Here is a 25,004-nt window from a genome sequence, read left to right on the forward strand (position 1 = left end):
TCACACACACACTCACCATCTCTCACACATACACACACACATCATCTCTCATACACACACTCACCATCTATCACACATACACACACTCACCACCTCTCATACACACACTCACCATATCTCAAAAAAAACACACAGCATCTCTCTCACACACACACTCACCATCTCTCAAACACACACACACTCCCTATCTCTCACACACACACACACTCACCATCTCTCTCTCACACACAGACACACACACACACGCACACAAACACCATCTCTCTCTCACACACACACACACACGCACCATCTCTCACGCACACACACCATCTCTCACACACACACTCACCATCTTTCTCACAAACACACTCACCAGCTCTCACACAAACACACTCACCATCTCTTACGCACATTCACCATCTCTCACACACACACTCGCCATCTCTCATGCACATTCACCATCTCTCTCAAACACATACTCACCATCTCCCTCACATACACAATCACCATCTCTCTCACACACATGCTCACCATGTCTCTCACACACACACTCACCAGGTCTCAAAAACACACACTCACCATCTCTCACGCACAATCACCATCACTGTCACACACACACTCACCATCTCTCTCTCATACACACTCACCATCTCTCTCACACACACACTCACCATCTCTATCTCACACACACCCTCACCATCTCCCTCACACACACACTTAACATCTCTCTCACGTACACACTCACCATCATTCACACACACACGCTCACTATCTCCCTCACACACACACACACGCACCATCGCTGACACACACACTCACCGTCTCTCACATAAACACCCACCATCTCTCACACACACACTCACCATCTCTCACCCACACACTCACCATCACTCTCACACACACACTTACCATCTCTCTCTCATACACAATCACCATCTCTCTCACACACACACTCACCATCTCTCTCTCACACATACACTCACCATCATTCACACACACATGCTCAATATCTCCTTCACACACACACACTCAACATCGCTCAGTTTAAACACTCACCATCTTTCACACCCACACTCACCATCTCTCACGCACATTCACCATCTCTCACACACACACTCACAATCTCTCACACATACACACACTCACCATCTCTCTTACACACAAATACTCACCATCTCCCTCACATACACACTCACCATCTCTCTCACACACACGCTCACCATGTCTCTCACGCACACACTCACCAGGTCTCACAGACACACACTCACCATCTCTCACGCACAATCACCATCACTGTCACACACACTCTCACCATCTCTCTCTCATACACACTCACCATCTCTCTAACACACAAACTCACCATCTCTCTCTCACATACACACTCACCATCTCTCTCACACACACACTCACCATCTCTCTCACACACACAAACATTCACCATCAGTCTCAAACACTCACTCATCATCTCTCACATAAACACCCACCATCTCTCACACACACACTCACCGTCTCTCACACACACACACACACACACACACACCATCTCTCACACACACACACACACACACTCAGCATCTCTCACACACCCACACCATCTCTCACACACACACACGCACACTCACCATCTCTCACACATACACACACTCATCAACTCTCATACTCACCATCTCCCTCACATACACAATCACCATCTCTCTCACACACACACTCACCATCTCTCTCTCACACATACACTCACCATCATTCACACACACATGCTCAATATCTCCTTCACACACACACACTCAACATCGCTCAGTTAAACACTCACCATCTTTCACACCCACACTCACCATCTCTCACGCACACTCACCATCTCTCACACACACACTCACAATCTCTCACACATACACACACTCACCATCTCTCTTACACACAAATACTCACCATCTCCCTCACATACACACTCACCATCTCTCTCACACACACGCTCACCATGTCTCTCACGCACACACTCACCAGGTCTCACAGACACACACTCACCATCTCTCACGCACAATCACCATCACTGTCACACACACACTCACCATCTCTCTCTCATACACACTCACCATCTCTCTAACACACAAACTCACCATCTCTCTCTCACATACACACTCACCATCTCTCTCACACACACACTCACCATCTCTCTCACACACACAAACATTCACCATCAGTCTCAAACACTCACTCATCATCTCTCACATAAACACCCACCATCTCTCACACACACACTCACCGTCTCTCACACACACACACACACACACACACACACCATCTCTCACACACACACACACACACACACACACTCAGCATCTCTCACACACCCACACCATCTCTCACACACACACACGCACACTCACCATCTCTCACACATACACACACTCATCAACTCTCATACTCACCATCTCCCTCACATACACACTCACCATCTCTCTCACACACACGCTCACCATGTCTCTCACACACACACTCGCCAGGTCTCACAGACACACACTCACCATCTCTCACACACAATCACCATCACTGTCACACACACACTCACCATCTCTCTCACACACACACTCACCATCTCTCTCACACACACACTCACCATCTCTCTCACACACACACTCACCATCTCTCACATAAACAGCCACCATCTCTCATACACACACTCACCATCTCTCTCACACACACACACACTCAGCATCTCTCACACACACTCACCATCTCTCTCACACACACACAAACACTCAACATCTCTCACACAAACACACACACACACACATCTCTCACACACACACACACACCATGTCTCTCTCACACACACATTCACCATCTCTCTCACACACACACTCACCATCTAACTCACATATACACACTCACCATCTCTCACACACACACTCACAATCTCTCATACAAACACATACTCACCATCTCTCATACACACACACACTCACGCTCTCTCTCTCTCGCACACACACACACACACACCATCTCTCAATCACACACACACTCAACATCTCTCACACACTCACACATGCACACACACTCTCACCATCTCTCTCACACATTCACCATCTCTCACACATACACACACTCAACATCTCTCATACACACACTCCCCATATCCCATACACACACACACACACCATCTCCCTCACACACACATTCACCATCTTTCACACATACACACACTCACCATCTTTCACACACACACTCACCATCTCTTACACACACACTCACCATCTCCCATACAAACACACACACCATCTCTCTCTCACACACACACACGCACCATCTGTCATGCAAACACACCATCTCTCACACACACACTCACCATCTTTCTCACATACACACTCACCAGCTCTCACACACACACTCACCAGCTCTCACACACACACTCACCATCTCTTACGCACATTCACCATCTCTCACACACACTCACCATCTCTCTCACACACACACAAACACTCAACATCTCTCACACAAACACACACACACACACACATCTCTCACACACACACACACACACACCATGTCTCTCTCACACACACATTCACCATCTCTCTCACACACACACTCACCACCTAACTCACATACACACACTCACCATCTCTCACACACACACTCACCATCTCTCATACAAACACACACACCATCTCTCTCACACAAACACTCACCATCTCTCAAACACATACACACTCACCATCTCTCATACACACACACACTCACGCTCTCTCTCTCTCGCACACACACGCACACACACCATCTCTCAATCACACTCACACTCAACATCTCTCACACACTCACACACGCACACACACTCTCACCATCTCTCTCACACACATTCACCATCTCTCACACATACACACACTCAACATCTCTCATGCACACACTCACCATATCCCATACACACACACACACCATCTCTCTCACACACACATTCACCATCTCTCACACATACACACACTCACCATCTTTCACACACACACTCACCATCTCTTACACACACACTCACCATCTCTCATACACACACTCACCATCTCCCATACAAACACACACACCATCTCTCTCTCACACATACACACGCACCATCTGTCATGCAAACACACCATCTCTCACACACACACTCACCATCTTCCTCACACACACACTCACCAGCTCTCACACAAACACACTCACCATCTCTTATGCACATTCACCATCTCTCACACACACACTCGCCATCTCTCACGTACATTCACCATCTCTCTCGCACACACACTCACCATCTCCCTCACATACACACTCACCATCTCTCTCAAGCACACACTCACCATCTCCCTCACATACACAATCACCATCTCTCTCACACACACGCTCACCATGTCTCTCACACACACACTCACCAGGTCTCACAAACACACACTCACCATCTCTCACGCACAATCACCATCTCTCTCTCATACACACTTACCATTTCTCTCACACACACACACACCATCTCTCTCTCACACACACACCCTCACCATCTCCCTCACACACACACTTAACACCTCTCTCACATACACACTCACCATCATTCACACACACACGCTCACTATCTCCCTCACACACACACGCACCATCGCTGACACAAACACTCACCGTCTCTCTCACACGCAAACCCTCACCATCTGTCACACACAAACACTCACCATCTCTCTCACACACACAAACACTCATCATCAGTCTCACACACACACTCACCGTCTCTCACATAAACACCCACCATCTCTCACAGACACACTCACCATCTCTCACCCACACACTCACCATCACTCTCACACACACACTTACCATCTCTCTCATACACAATCACCAACTCTCTCACACACACACTCACCATCTCTCTCTCACACACACACTCACCAACATACACACATACATGCTCAATATCTCCTTCACACACACACACTCAATATCGCTCAGTTAAACACTCACCATCTTTCACACCCACACACACCATCTCTCACACACATGCACCATCTCTCACACACACACTCGCCATCTCTCACGCACATTCACCATCTCTCTCACACACATACTCATCATCTCCCTCACATAGACACTCACCATCTCTTTCACACACACACTCACCATCTCTCACACATACATACACTCACCATCTCTCACACACACACTCACCATCGCTCAGTTAAACACTCACCATCTTTCACACCCACACTCACAATCTCTCACGCACATTCACCATCTCTCACACACACACTCGCCATCTCTCACGCACATTCACCATCTCTCTCACACACATACTCACCATCTCCCTCACATACACACTCACCATCTCTTTCACACACACACTCACCATCTCTCACACATACATACACTCACCATCTCTCACACACACACTCACCATCGCTCAGTTAAACACTCACCATCTTTCACACCCACACTCACCATCTCTCACGCACATTCACCATTTCTCACACACACACTCGCCATCTCTCACGCACATTCACCATCTCTCTCACACACATACTCACCATCTCCCTCACATACACACTCACCATCTCTTTCACACACACACTCACCATCTCTCACACGTACATACACTCACCATCTCTCTCACACACACGCTCACCATGTCTCTCACACACACACTCACCAGGTCTCACAGACACACACTCACCATCTCTCGTGCAAATTCACCATCACTGTCACACACACACTCACCATCTCTCACACACACACTCACCATCACTGTCACACACACACTCACCATCTCTCTCTCATACACACTCACCATCTCTCTCACATGCACACTCACCATCTCTCTCTCACACACACACTCACCATCGCTCTCACACACACACATAACATCTCTCTCACACACACACTCACCATCATTCACACACACACTCACCATCTCTCTCACACACAAACACATACCATCTGTCACACACACACACAGTCACCATTTCTCTCACACACACACACTCTCACCATCTCTCACATCAACACACACCATCTCTCACACACACACTCACCATCTCTCACACACACACTCACCATCACTCTCACACACACACTCACCATCTCTCTCTCATACACACTCACCATCTCTCTCACACACACACTCACCATCTTTGTCTCACACACACACTCACCATCATTCACACACACATGCTCAATATCTCCTCCACACACATACATTCACCATCACTCAAATAAACACTCACGATCTTTCACACACATACTCACCATCTCTCTCACACACACACTTAACATCTCTCTCACGCACACACTCACCATTATTCACACACACACACTCACGATCTCCCTCACACACACACACTCACCATCGCTCACACACACACTCACCATCTCTCTCACACACAAACACGCACCATCTGTCACACACACACACACTCACCATTTCTCTCACACACACACACACTCACCATCTCTCACATCAACACCCACCATCTCTCACACACACACTCACCATCTCTCACACACACACTCACCATCACTGTCACACACACACTCACCATCTCTCTCTCATACACACTCACCATCTCTCTCACATGCACACTCACCATCTCTCTCTCACACACACACTCACCATCGCTCTCACACACACACATAACATCTCTCTCACACACACACTCACCATCATTCACACACACACTCACCATCTCTCTCACACACAAACACATACCATCTGTCACACACACACACAGTCACCATTTCTCTCACACACACACACTCTCACCATCTCTCACATCAACACACACCATCTCTCACACACACACTCACCATCTCTCACACACACACTCACCATCACTCTCACACACACACTCACCATCTCTCTCTCATACACACTCACCATCTCTCTCACACACACACTCACCATCTTTGTCTCACACACACACTCACCATCATTCACACACACATGCTCAATATCTCCTCCACACACATACATTCACCATCACTCAAATAAACACTCACGATCTTTCACACACATACTCACCATCTCTCTCACACACACACTTAACATCTCTCTCACGCACACACTCACCATTATTCACACACACACACTCACTATCTCCCTCACACACACACACTCACCATCGCTCACACACACACTCACCATCTCTCTCACACACAAACACGCACCATCTGTCACACACACACACACTCACCATTTCTCTCACACACACACACACTCACCATCTCTCACATCAACACCCACCATCTCTCACACACACACTCACCATCTCTCACACACACACTCACCATCACTCTCACACACACACTCACCATCTCTCTCTCATACACACTCACCATCTCTCTCACACACACACTCACCATCTTTCTCTCACACACACAGTCACCATCATTCACACACACTTGCTCAATATCTCCTTCACACACACACTCAACATCGCTCATTTAAACATTCACCATCTCTCTCACACACACTCAAAATCTCTCTCACACACATAAACATTCACCATCAGTCTCACACACACACTCACCATCTCTCACACACACACACATTCACCATCTCTCACACACACACACCATCACTCACGCACACACACACACGCTCACCATCTCTCACACACACACACACACACACCATCTCTCACACACACACACACAGACGCACCATCTCTCACACACACACATATTCACCATCTCTCACACACACACTCACCATCTCTCACCCACACACTCACCATCACTCTCACACACACACTTACCATCTCTCTCATACACAATCACCAACTCTCTCACACACACACTCACCATCTCTCTCTCACACACACACTCACCAACATACACACATACATGCTCAATATCTCCTTCACACACACACACTCAATATCGCTCAGTTAAACACTCACCATCTTTCACACCCACACACACCATCTCTCACACACATTCACCATCTCTCACACACACACTCGCCATCTCTCACGCACATTCACCATCTCTCTCACACACATACTCACCATCTCCCTCACATACACACTCACCATCTCTTTCACACACACACTCACCATCTCTCACACATACATACACTCACCATCTCTCACACCCACACTCACCATCGCTCAGTTAAACACTCACCATCTTTCACACCCACACTCACCATCTCTCACGCACATTCACCATCTCTCACACACACACTCGCCATCTCTCACGCACATTCACCATCTCTCTCACACACATACTCACCATCTCCCTCACATACACACTCACCATCTCTTTCACACACACACTCACCATCTCTCACACATACATACACTCACCATCTCTCACACACACACTCACCATCGCTCAGTTAAACACTCACCATCTTTCACACCCACACTCACCATCTCTCACGCACATTCACCATCTCTCACACACACACTCGCCATCTCTCACGCACATTCACCATCTCTCTCACACACATACTCACCATCTCCCTCACATACACACTCACCATCTCTTTCACACACACACTCACCATCTCTCACACGTACATACACTCACCATCTCTCTCACACACACGCTCACCATGTCTCTCACACACACACTCACCAGGTCTCACAGACACACACTCACCATCTCTCGTGCAAATTCACCATCACTGTCACACACACACTCACCATCTCTCACACACACACTCACCATCACTGTCACACACACACTCACCATCTCTCTCTCATACACACTCACCATCTCTCTCACATGCACACTCACCATCTCTCTCTCACACACACACTCACCATCGCTCTCACACACACACATAACATCTCTCTCACACACACACTCACCATCATTCACACACACACTCACCATCTCTCTCACACACAAACACATACCATCTGTCACACACACACACAGTCACCATTTCTCTCACACACACACACTCACCATCTCTCACATCAACACACACCATCTCTCACACACACACTCACCATCTCTCACACACACACTCACCATCACTCTCACACACACACTCACCATCTCTCTCTCATACACACTCACCATCTCTCTCACACACACACTCACCATCTTTGTCTCACACACACACTCACCATCATTCACACACACATGCTCAATATCTCCTCCACACACATACATTCACCATCACTCAAATAAACACTCACGATCTTTCACACACATACTCACCATCTCTCTCACACACACACTTAACATCTCTCTCACGCACACACTCACCATTATTCACACACACACACTCACTATCTCCCTCACACACACACACTCACCATCGCTCACACACACACTCACCATCTCTCTCACACACAAACACGCACCATCTGTCACACACACACACACTCACCATTTCTCTCACACACACACACACTCACCATCTCTCACATCAACACCCACCATCTCTCACACACACACTCACCATCTCTCACACACACACTCACCATCACTCTCACACACACACTCACCATCTCTCTCTCATACACACTCACCATCTCTCTCACACACACACTCACCATCTTTCTCTCACACACACAGTCACCATCATTCACACACACTTGCTCAATATCTCCTTCACACACACACTCAACATCGCTCATTTAAACATTCACCATCTCTCTCACACACACTCAAAATCTCTCTCACACACATAAACATTCACCATCAGTCTCACACACACACTCACCATCTCTCACACACACACACATTCACCATCTCTCACACACACACACCATCACTCACGCACACACACACACGCTCACCATCTCTCACACACACACACACACACCATCTCTCACACACACACACACAGACGCACCATCTCTCACACACACACATATTCACCATCTCTCACACACACACTCACCATCTCTCACACATACACACACTCACCATCTCTCATACACACACTCACCTTCTCTCATACACACACACACACCATCTCTCTCACACACACACTCACCATCTCTCAAACACACACACACTCACTATCTCTCACAAACACACAGACTCACCATCTCTCTCTCACACACACACTCACACACAGGTACAGACAAACACCATCTCTCTCTCACACACACACACACTCTGTCTCTCACACACACACACACACACACCATCTCTCTCACACACACACACTCACCATCTCTCACACACACACACACACACACACTCACCACCTCTCTCATACACTCAATCACCATCTCTCACACATACACACACTCACCATCTCTCACACACACACACTCACCATCTCTCACACACACACTCACCATCTCTCACACACACACTCACCATCTCTCAAACACACAATCACCATCTCCCATACAAACACACACACCATCTCTCTCTCACACACACACACAATTAGCATCTCTCACACACACACACGCACCATCTCTCACGCACACACCATCTCTCACACACACACTCAACGTCTTTCTCACACACACACACTCACCATCTCTCACACACACACACTCACCATCTCTCACACACACACACTCACCATCTCTCTCTCACACACACACTGACCATCTCTAACACACACACACACACACACACACAAACACCATCTCTCAATAACACACATACTCACCATCTCCCACACACACACACACGCACACACACTCTCACCATCTCTCTCACACACACACTCACCATCTCTCACACATACACACACACATCATCTCTCATACACACACTCACCATCTATCACACATACACACACTCACCACCTCTCATACACACACTCACCATATCTCAAAAAAAACACACACCATCTCTCTCACACACACACTCACCATCTCTCTCACACACACACTCACCATCTTTGTCTCACACACACACTCACCATCATTCACACACACATGCTCAATATCTCCTCCACACACATACATTCACCATCACTCAAATAAACACTCACGATCTTTCACACACATACTCACCATCTCTCTCACACACACACTTAACATCTCTCTCACGCACACACTCACCATTATTCACACACACACACTCACTATCTCCCTCACACACACACACTCACCATCGCTCACACACACACTCACCATCTCTCTCACACACAAACACGCACCATCTGTCACACACACACACACTCACCATTTCTCTCACACACACACACACTCACCATCTCTCACATCAACACCCACCATCTCTCACACACACACTCACCATCTCTCACACACACACTCACCATCACTCTCACACACACACTCACCATCTCTCTCTCATACACACTCACCATCTCTCTCACACACACACTCACCATCTTTCTCTCACACACACAGTCACCATCATTCACACACACTTGCTCAATATCTCCTTCACACACACACTCAACATCGCTCATTTAAACACTCACCATCTCTCTCACACACACTCAGAATCTCTCTCACACACATAAACATTCACCATCAGTCTCACACACACACTCACATCTCTCACACACACACACATTCACCATCTCTCACACACACACACCATCACTCACGCACACACACACTCGTTCACCATCTCTCACACACACACACACACACCATCTCTCACACACACACACACACAGACGCACCATCTCTCACACACACACATATTCACCATCTCTCACACACACACTCACCATCTCTCACACATACACACACTCACCATCTCTCATACACACACTCACCTTCTCTCATACACACACACACACCATCTCTCTCACACACACACTCACCATCTCTCAAACACTCACACACTCACTATCTCTCACAAACACACAGACTCACCATCTCTCTCTCACACACACACTCACACACAGGTACAGACAAACACCATCTCTCTCTCACACACACACACACTCTGTCTCTCACACACACACACACACACACCATCTCTCTCACACACACACACTCACCATCTCTCACACACACACACACACACACACACTCACCACCTCTCTCATACACTCAATCACCGTCTCTCACACATACACACACTCACCATCTCTCACACACACACACTCACCATCTCTCACACACACACTCACCATCTCTCACACACACACTCACCATCTCTCAAACACACAATCACCATCTCCCATACAAACACACACACTATTTCTCTCTCACACACACACACAATTAGCATCTCTCACACACACACACTCACCATCTCCCACACACACACACTCACCATCTCTTACACACACACACTCACCATCTCTCTCTCACACACACACTGACCATCTCTAACACACACACACACACACACACACACACACAAACACCATCTCTCAATCACACACATACTCACCATCTCCCACACACACACACGCACACACACTCTCACCATCTCTCTCACACACACACTCACCATCTCTCACACATACACACACACATCATCTCTCATACACACACTCACCATCTATCACACATACACACACTCACCACCTCTCATACACACACTCACCATATCTCAAAAAAAACACACAGCATCTCTCTCACACACACACTCACCATCTCTCAAACACACACACACTCCCTATCTCTCACACACACACACACTCACCATCTCTCTCTCACACACAGACACACACACACACGCACACAAACACCATCTCTCTCTCACACACACACACACACGCACCATCTCTCACGCACACACACCATCTCTCACACACACACTCACCATCTTTCTCACAAACACACTCACCAGCTCTCACACAAACACACTCACCATCTCTTACGCACATTCACCATCTCTCACACACACACTCGCCATCTCTCATGCACATTCACCATCTCTCTCAAACACATACTCACCATCTCCCTCACATACACAATCACCATCTCTCTCACACACATGCTCACCATGTCTCTCACACACACACTCACCAGGTCTCAAAAACACACACTCACCATCTCTCACGCACAATCACCATCACTGTCACACACACACTCACCATCTCTCTCTCATACACACGCACCATCTCTCTCACACACACACTCACCATCTCTATCTCACACACACCCTCACCATCTCCCTCACACACACACTTAACATCTCTCTCACGTACACACTCACCATCATTCACACACACACGCTCACTATCTCCCTCACACACACACACGCACCATCGCTGACACACACACTCACCGTCTCTCACATAAACACCCACCATCTCTCACACACACACTCACCATCTCTCACCCACACACTCACCATCACTCTCACACACACACTTACCATCTCTCTCTCATACACAATCACCATCTCTCTCACACACACACTCACCATCTCTCTCTCACACATACACTCACCATCATTCACACACACATGCTCAATATCTCCTTCACACACACACACTCAACATCGCTCAGTTAAACACTCACCATCTTTCACACCCACACTCACCATCTCTCACGCACATTCACCATCTCTCACACACACACTCACAATCTCTCACACATACACACACTCACCATCTCTCTTACACACAAATACTCACCATCTCCCTCACATACACACTCACCATCTCTCTCACACACACGCTCACCATGTCTCTCACGCACACACTCACCAGGTCTCACAGACACACACTCACCATCTCTCACGCACAATCACCATCACTGTCACACACACTCTCACCATCTCTCTCTCATACACACTCACCATCTCTCTAACACACAAACTCACCATCTCTCTCTCACATACACACTCACCATCTCTCTCACACACACACTCACCATCTCTCTCACACACACAAACATTCACCATCAGTCTCAAACACTCACTCATCATCTCTCACATAAACACCCACCATCTCTCACACACACACTCACCGTCTCTCACACACACACACACACACACACACACCATCTCTCACACACACACACACACACACTCAGCATCTCTCACACACCCACACCATCTCTCACACACACACACGCACACTCACCATCTCTCACACATACACACACTCATCAACTCTCATACTCACCATCTCCCTCACATACACAATCACCATCTCTCTCACACACACACTCACCATCTCTCTCTCACACATACACTCACCATCATTCACACACACATGCTCAATATCTCCTTCACACACACACACTCAACATCGCTCAGTTAAACACTCACCATCTTTCACACCCACACTCACCATCTCTCACGCACACTCACCATCTCTCACACACACACTCACAATCTCTCACACATACACACACTCACCATCTCTCTTACACACAAATACTCACCATCTCCCTCACATACACACTCACCATCTCTCTCACACACACGCTCACCATGTCTCTCACGCACACACTCACCAGGTCTCACAGACACACACTCACCATCTCTCACGCACAATCACCATCACTGTCACACACACTCTCACCATCTCTCTCTCATACACACTCACCATCTCTCTAACACACAAACTCACCATCTCTCTCTCACATACACACTCACCATCTCTCTCACACACACACTCACCATCTCTCTCACACACACAAACATTCACCATCAGTCTCAAACACTCACTCATCATCTCTCACATAAACACCCACCATCTCTCACACACACACTCACCGTCTCTCACACACACACACACACACACACACACACCATCTCTCACACACACACACACACACACACACTCAGCATCTCTCACACACCCACACCATCTCTCACACACACACACGCACACTCACCATCTCTCACACATACACACACTCATCAACTCTCATACTCACCATCTCCCTCACATACACACTCACCATCTCTCTCACACACACGCTCACCATGTCTCTCACACACACACTCGCCAGGTCTCACAGACACACACTCACCATCTCTCACACACAATCACCATCACTGTCACACACACACTCACCATCTCTCTCACACACACACTCACCATCTCTCTCACACACACACTCACCATCTCTCTCACACACACATTCACCAACTCTCTCACACACACAAACACTCACCATCAGTCTCACACACACACTCACCATCTCTCACATAAACAGCCACCATCTCTCATACACACACTCACCATCTCTCTCACACACACACACACTCAGCATCTCTCACACACACTCACCATCTCTCTCACACACACACAAACACTCAACATCTCTCACACAAACACACACACACACACATCTCTCACACACACACACACACCATGTCTCTCTCACACACACATTCACCATCTCTCTCACACACACACTCACCATCTAACTCACATATACACACTCACCATCTCTCACACACACACTCACAATCTCTCATACAAACACATACTCACCATCTCTCATACACACACACACTCACGCTCTCTCTCTCTCGCACACACACACACACACCATCTCTCAATCACACACACACTCAACATCTCTCACACACTCACACATGCACACACACTCTCACCATCTCTCTCACACATTCACCATCTCTCACACATACACACACTCAACATCTCTCATACACACACTCCCCATATCCCATACACACACACACACCATCTCCCTCACACACACATTCACCATCTTTCACACATACACACACTCACCATCTTTCACACACACACTCACCATCTCTTACACACACACTCACCATCTCCCATACAAACACACACACCATCTCTCTCTCACACACACACACGCACCATCTGTCATGCAAACACACCATCTCTCACACACACACTCACCATCTTTCTCACATACACACTCACCAGCTCTCACACACACACTCACCAGCTCTCACACACACACTCACCATCTCTTACGCACATTCACCATCTCTCACACACACTCACCATCTCTCTCACACACACACAAACACTCAACATCTCTCACACAAACACACACACACACACACATCTCTCACACACACACACACACACACCATGTCTCTCTCACACACACATTCACCATCTCTCTCACACACACACTCACCACCTAACTCACATACACACACTCACCATCTCTCACACACACACTCACCATCTCTCATACAAACACACACACCATCTCTCTCACACAAACACTCACCATCTCTCAAACACATACACACTCACCATCTCTCATACACACACACACTCACGCTCTCTCTCTCTCGCACACACACGCACACACACCATCTCTCAATCACACTCACACTCAACATCTCTCACACACTCACACACGCACACACACTCTCACCATCTCTCTCACACACATTCACCATCTCTCACACATACACACACTCAACATCTCTCATGCACACACTCACCATATCCCATACACACACACACACCATCTCTCTCACACACACATTCACCATCTCTCACACATACACACACTCACCATCTTTCACACACACACTCACCATCTCTTACACACACACTCACCATCTCTCATACACACACTCACCATCTCCCATACAAACACACACACCATCTCTCTCTCACACATACACACGCACCATCTGTCATGCAAACACACCATCTCTCACACACACACTCACCATCTTCCTCACACACACACTCACCAGCTCTCACACAAACACACTCACCATCTCTTATGCACATTCACCATCTCTCACACACACACTCGCCATCTCTCACGCACATTCACCATCTCTCTCGCACACACACTCACCATCTCCCTCACATACACGCTCACCATCTCTCTCAAGCACACACTCACCATCTCCCTCACATACACAATCACCATCTCTCTCACACACACGCTCACCATGTCTCTCACACACACACTCACCAGGTCTCACAAACACACACTCACCATCTCTCACGCACAATCACCATCTCTCTCTCATACACACTTACCATTTCTCTCACACACACACACACCATCTCTCTCTCACACACACACCCTCACCATCTCCCTCACACACACACTTAACACCTCTCTCACGTACACACTCACCATCATTCACACACACACGCTCACTATCTCCCTCACACACACACGCACCATCGCTGACACAAACACTCACCGTCTCTCTCACACGCAAACCCTCACCATCTGTCACACACAAACACTCACCATCTCTCTCACACACACAAACACTCATCATCAGTCTCACACACACACTCACCGTCTCTCACATAAACACCCACCATCTCTCACAGACACACTCACCATCTCTCACCCACACACTCACCATCACTCTCACACACACACTTACCATCTCTCTCATACACAATCACCAACTCTCTCACACACACACTCACCATCTCTCTCTCACACACACACTCACCAACATACACACATACATGCTCAATATCTCCTTCACACACACACACTCAATATCGCTCAGTTAAACACTCACCATCTTTCACACCCACACACACCATCTCTCACACACATGCACCATCTCTCACACACACACTCGCCATCTCTCACGCACATTCACCATCTCTCTCACACACATACTCATCATCTCCCTCACATAGACACTCACCATCTCTTTCACACACACACTCACCATCTCTCACACATACATACACTCACCATCTCTCACACACACACTCACCATCGCTCAGTTAAACACTCACCATCTTTCACACCCACACTCACCATCTCTCACGCACATTCACCATCTCTCACACACACACTCGCCATCTCTCACGCACATTCACCATCTCTCTCACACACATACTCACCATCTCCCTCACATACACACTCACCATCTCTTTCACACACACACTCACCATCTCTCACACATACATACACTCACCATCTCTCACACACACACTCACCATCGCTCAGTTAAACACTCACCATCTTTCACACCCACACTCACCATCTCTCACGCACATTCACCATCTCTCACACACACACTCGCCATCTCTCACGCACATTCACCATCTCTCTCACACACATACTCACCATCTCCCTCACATACACACTCACCATCTCTTTCACACACACACTCACCATCTCTCACACGTACATACACTCACCATCTCTCTCACACACACGCTCACCATGTCTCTCACACACACACTCACCAGGTCTCACAGACACACTCACCATCTCTCGTGCAAATTCACCATCACTGTCACACACACACTCACCATCTCTCACACACACACTCACCATCACTGTCACACACACACTCACCATCTCTCTCTCATACACACTCACCATCTCTCTCACATGCACACTCACCATCTCTCTCTCACACACACACTCACCATCGCTCTCACACACACACATAACATCTCTCTCACACACACACTCACCATCATTCACACACACACTCACCATCTCTCTCACACACAAACACATACCATCTGTCACACACACACACAGTCACCATTTCTCTCACACACACACACTCTCACCATCTCTCACATCAACACACACCATCTCTCACACACACACTCACCATCTCTCACACACACACTCACCATCACTCTCACACACACACTCACCATCTCTCTCTCATACACACTCACCATCTCTCTCACACACACACTCACCATCTTTGTCTCACACACACACTCACCATCATTCACACACACATGCTCAATATCTCCTCCACACACATACATTCACCATCACTCAAATAAACACTCACGATCTTTCACACACATACTCACCATCTCTCTCACACACACACTTAACATCTCTCTCACGCACACACTCACCATTATTCACACACACACACTCACTATCTCCCTCACACACACACACTCACCATCGCTCACACACACACTCACCATCTCTCTCACACACAAACACGCACCATCTGTCACACACACACACACTCACCATTTCTCTCACACACACACACACTCACCATCTCTCACATCAACACCCACCATCTCTCACACACACACTCACCATCTCTCACACACACACTCACCATCACTCTCACACACACACTCACCATCTCTCTCTCATACACACTCACCATCTCTCTCACACACACACTCACCATCTTTCTCTCACACACACAGTCACCATCATTCACACACACTTGCTCAATATCTCCTTCACACACACACTCAACATCGCTCATTTAAACATTCACCATCTCTCTCACACACACTCAAAATCTCTCTCACACACATAAACATTCACCATCAGTCTCACACACACACTCACCATCTCTCACACACACACACATTCACCATCTCTCACACACACACACCATCACTCACGCACACACACACACGCTCACCATCTCTCACACACACACACACACACACCATCTCTCACACACACACACACAGACGCACCATCTCTCACACACACACATATTCACCATCTCTCACACACACACTCACCATCTCTCACACATACACACACTCACCATCTCTCATACACACACTCACCTTCTCTCATACACACACACACACCATCTCTCTCACACACACACTCACCATCTCTCAAACACACACACACTCACTATCTCTCACAAACACACAGACTCACCATCTCTCTCTCACACACACACTCACACACAGGTACAGACAAACACCATCTCTCTCTCACACACACACACACTCTGTCTCTCACACACACACACACACACACCATCTCTCTCACACACACACACTCACCATCTCTCACACACACACACACACACACACTCACCACCTCTCTCATACACTCAATCACCATCTCTCACACATACACACACTCACCATCTCTCACACACACACACTCACCATCTCTCACACACACACTCACCATCTCTCACACACACACTCACCATCTCTCAAACACACAATCACCATCTCCCATACAAACACACACACCATCTCTCTCTCACACACACACACAATTAGCATCTCTCACACACACACACGCACCATCTCTCACGCACACACACCATCTCTCACACACACACTCAACGTCTTTCTCACACACACACACTCACCATCTCTCACACACACACACTCACCATCTCTCACACACACACACTCACCATCTCTCTCTCACACACACACTGACCATCTCTAACACACACACACACACACACACACACACACAAACACCATCTCTCAATAACACACATACTCACCATCTCCCACACACACACACACGCACACACACTCTCACCATCTCTCTCACACACACACTCACCATCTCTCACACATACACACACACATCATCTCTCATACACACACTCACCATCTATCACACATACACACACTCACCACCTCTCATACACACACTCACCATATCTCAAAAAAAACACACACCATCTCTCTCACACACACACTCACCATCTCTCTCACACACACACTCACCATCTTTGTCTCACACACACACTCACCATCATTCACACACACATGCTCAATATCTCCTCCACACACATACATTCACCATCACTCAAATAAACACTCACGATCTTTCACACACATACTCACCATCTCTCTCACACACACACTTAACATCTCTCTCACGCACACACTCACCATTATTCACACACACACACTCACTATCTCCCTCACACACACACACTCACCATCGCTCACACACACACTCACCATCTCTCTCACACACAAACACGCACCATCTGTCACACACACACACACTCACCATTTCTCTCACACACACACACACTCACCATCTCTCACATCAACACCCACCATCTCTCACACACACACTCACCATCTCTCACACACACACTCACCATCACTCTCACACACACACTCACCATCTCTCTCTCATACACACTCACCATCTCTCTCACACACACACTCACCATCTTTCTCTCACACACACAGTCACCATCATTCACACACACTTGCTCAATATCTCCTTCACACACACACTCAACATCGCTCATTTAAACACTCACCATCTCTCTCACACACACTCAGAATCTCTCTCACACACATAAACATTCACCATCAGTCTCACACACACACTCACATCTCTCACACACACACACATTCACCATCTCTCACACACACACACCATCACTCACGCACACACACACTCGTTCACCATCTCTCACACACACACACACACACCATCTCTCACACACACACACACAGACGCACCATCTCTCACACACACACATATTCACCATCTCTCACACACACACTCACCATCTCTCACACATACACACACTCACCATCTCTCATACACACACTCACCTTCTCTCATACACACACACACACCATCTCTCTCACACACACACTCACCATCTCTCAAACACTCACACACTCACTATCTCTCACAAACACACAGACTCACCATCTCTCTCTCACACACACACTCACACACAGGTACAGACAAACACCATCTCTCTCTCACACACACACACACTCTGTCTCTCACACACACACACACACACACCATCTCTCTCACACACACACACTCACCATCTCTCACACACACACACACACACACACTCACCACCTCTCTCATACACTCAATCACCGTCTCTCACACATACACACACTCACCATCTCTCACACACACACACTCACCATCTCTCACACACACACTCACCATCTCTCACACACACACTCACCATCTCTCAAACACACAATCACCATCTCCCATACAAACACACACACCATTTCTCTCTCACACACACACACAATTAGCATCTCTCACACACACACACTCACCATCTCTCACACACACACACTCACCATCTCTTACACACACACACTCACCATCTCTCTCTCACACACACACTGACCATCTCTAACACACACACACACACACACACACACAAACACCATCTCTCAATCACACACATACTCACCATCTCCCACACACACACACACGCACACACACTCTCACCATCTCTCTCACACACACACTCACCATCTCTCACACATACACACACACATCATCTCTCATACACACACTCACCATCTATCACACATACACACACTCACCACCTCTCATACACACACTCACCATATCTCAAAAAAAACACACACCATCTCTCTCACACACACACTCACCATCTCTCTCACACACACACTCACCATCTTTGTCTCACACACACACTCACCATCATTCACACACACATGCTCAATATCTCCTCCACACACATACATTCACCATCACTCAAATAAACACTCACGATCTTTCACACACATACTCACCATCTCTCTCACACACACACTTAACATCTCTCTCACGCACACACTCACCATTATTCACACACACACACTCACTATCTCCCTCACACACACACACTCACCATCGCTCACACACACACTCACCATCTCTCTCACACACAAACACGCACCATCTGTCACACACACACACACTCACCATTTCTCTCACACACACACACACTCACCATCTCTCACATCAACACCCACCATCTCTCACACACACACTCACCATCTCTCACACACACACTCACCATCACTCTCACACACACACTCACCATCTCTCTCTCATACACACTCACCATCTCTCTCACACACACACTCACCATCTTTCTCTCACACACACAGTCACCATCATTCACACACACTTGCTCAATATCTCCTTCACACACACACTCAACATCGCTCATTTAAACATTCACCATCTCTCTCACACACACTCAGAATCTCTCTCACACACATAAACATTCACCATCAGTCTCACACACACACTCACCATCTCTCACACACACACACATTCACCATCTCTCACACACACACACCATCACTCACGCACACACACACACGCTCACCATCTCTCACACACACACACACACACCATCTCTCACACACACACACACAGACGCACCATCTCTCACACACACACATATTCACCATCTCTCACACACACACTCACCATCTCTCACACATACACACACTCACCATCTCTCATACACACACTCACCTTCTCTCATACACACACACACACCATCTCTCTCACACACACACTCACCATCTCTCAAACACACACACACTCACTATCTCTCACAAACACACAGACTCACCATCTCTCTCTCACACACACACTCACACACAGGTACAGACAAACACCATCTCTCTCTCACACACACACACACTCTGTCTCTCACACACACACACACACACACCATCTCTCTCACACACACACACTCACCATCTCTCACACACACACACACACACACACTCACCACCTCTCTCATACACTCAATCACCATCTCTCACACATACACACACTCACCATCTCTCACACACACACACTCACCATCTCTCACACACACACTCACCATCTCTCACACACACACTCACCATCTCTCAAACACACAATCACCATCTCCCATACAAACACACACACCATCTCTCTCTCACACACACACACAATTAGCATCTCTCACACACACACACGCACCATCTCTCACGCACACACACCATCTCTCACACACACACTCAACGTCTTTCTCACACACACACACTCACCATCTCTCACACACACACACTCACCATCTCTCACACACACACACTCACCATCTCTCTCTCACACACACACTGACCATCTCTAACACACACACACACACACACACACACACACAAACACCATCTCTCAATAACACACATACTCACCATCTCCCACACACACACACACGCACACACACTCTCACCATCTCTCTCACACACACACTCACCATCTCTCACACATACACACACACATCATCTCTCATACACACACTCACCATCTATCACACATACACACACTCACCACCTCTCATACACACACTCACCATATCTCAAAAAAAACACACACCATCTCTCTCACACACACACTCACCATCTCTCTCACACACACACTCACCATCTTTGTCTCACACACACACTCACCATCATTCACACACACATGCTCAATATCTCCTCCACACACATACATTCACCATCACTCAAATAAACACTCACGATCTTTCACACACATACTCACCATCTCTCTCACACACACACTTAACATCTCTCTCACGCACACACTCACCATTATTCACACACACACACTCACTATCTCCCTCACACACACACACTCACCATCGCTCACACACACACTCACCATCTCTCTCACACACAAACACGCACCATCTGTCACACACACACACACTCACCATTTCTCTCACACACACACACACTCACCATCTCTCACATCAACACCCACCATCTCTCACACACACACTCACCATCTCTCACACACACACTCACCATCACTCTCACACACACACTCACCATCTCTCTCTCATACACACTCACCATCTCTCTCACACACACACTCACCATCTTTCTCTCACACACACAGTCACCATCATTCACACACACTTGCTCAATATCTCCTTCACACACACACTCAACATCGCTCATTTAAACACTCACCATCTCTCTCACACACACTCAGAATCTCTCTCACACACATAAACATTCACCATCAGTCTCACACACACACTCACATCTCTCACACACACACACATTCACCATCTCTCACACACACACACCATCACTCACGCACACACACACTCGTTCACCATCTCTCACACACACACACACACACCATCTCTCACACACACACACACAGACGCACCATCTCTCACACACACACATATTCACCATCTCTCACACACACACTCACCATCTCTCACACATACACACACTCACCATCTCTCATACACACACTCACCTTCTCTCATACACACACACACACCATCTCTCTCACACACACACTCACCATCTCTCAAACACTCACACACTCACTATCTCTCACAAACACACAGACTCACCATCTCTCTCTCACACACACACTCACACACAGGTACAGACAAACACCATCTCTCTCTCACACACACACACACTCTGTCTCTCACACACACACACACACACACCATCTCTCTCACACACACACACTCACCATCTCTCACACACACACACACACACACACTCACCACCTCTCTCATACACTCAATCACCGTCTCTCACACATACACACACTCACCATCTCTCACACACACACACTCACCATCTCTCACACACACACTCACCATCTCTCACACACACACTCACCATCTCTCAAACACACAATCACCATCTC

This window comes from Carcharodon carcharias, chromosome 31 (assembly GCF_017639515.1).
Source record: "Carcharodon carcharias isolate sCarCar2 chromosome 31, sCarCar2.pri, whole genome shotgun sequence".
Lineage (NCBI taxonomy): Eukaryota > Metazoa > Chordata > Chondrichthyes > Lamniformes > Lamnidae > Carcharodon > Carcharodon carcharias.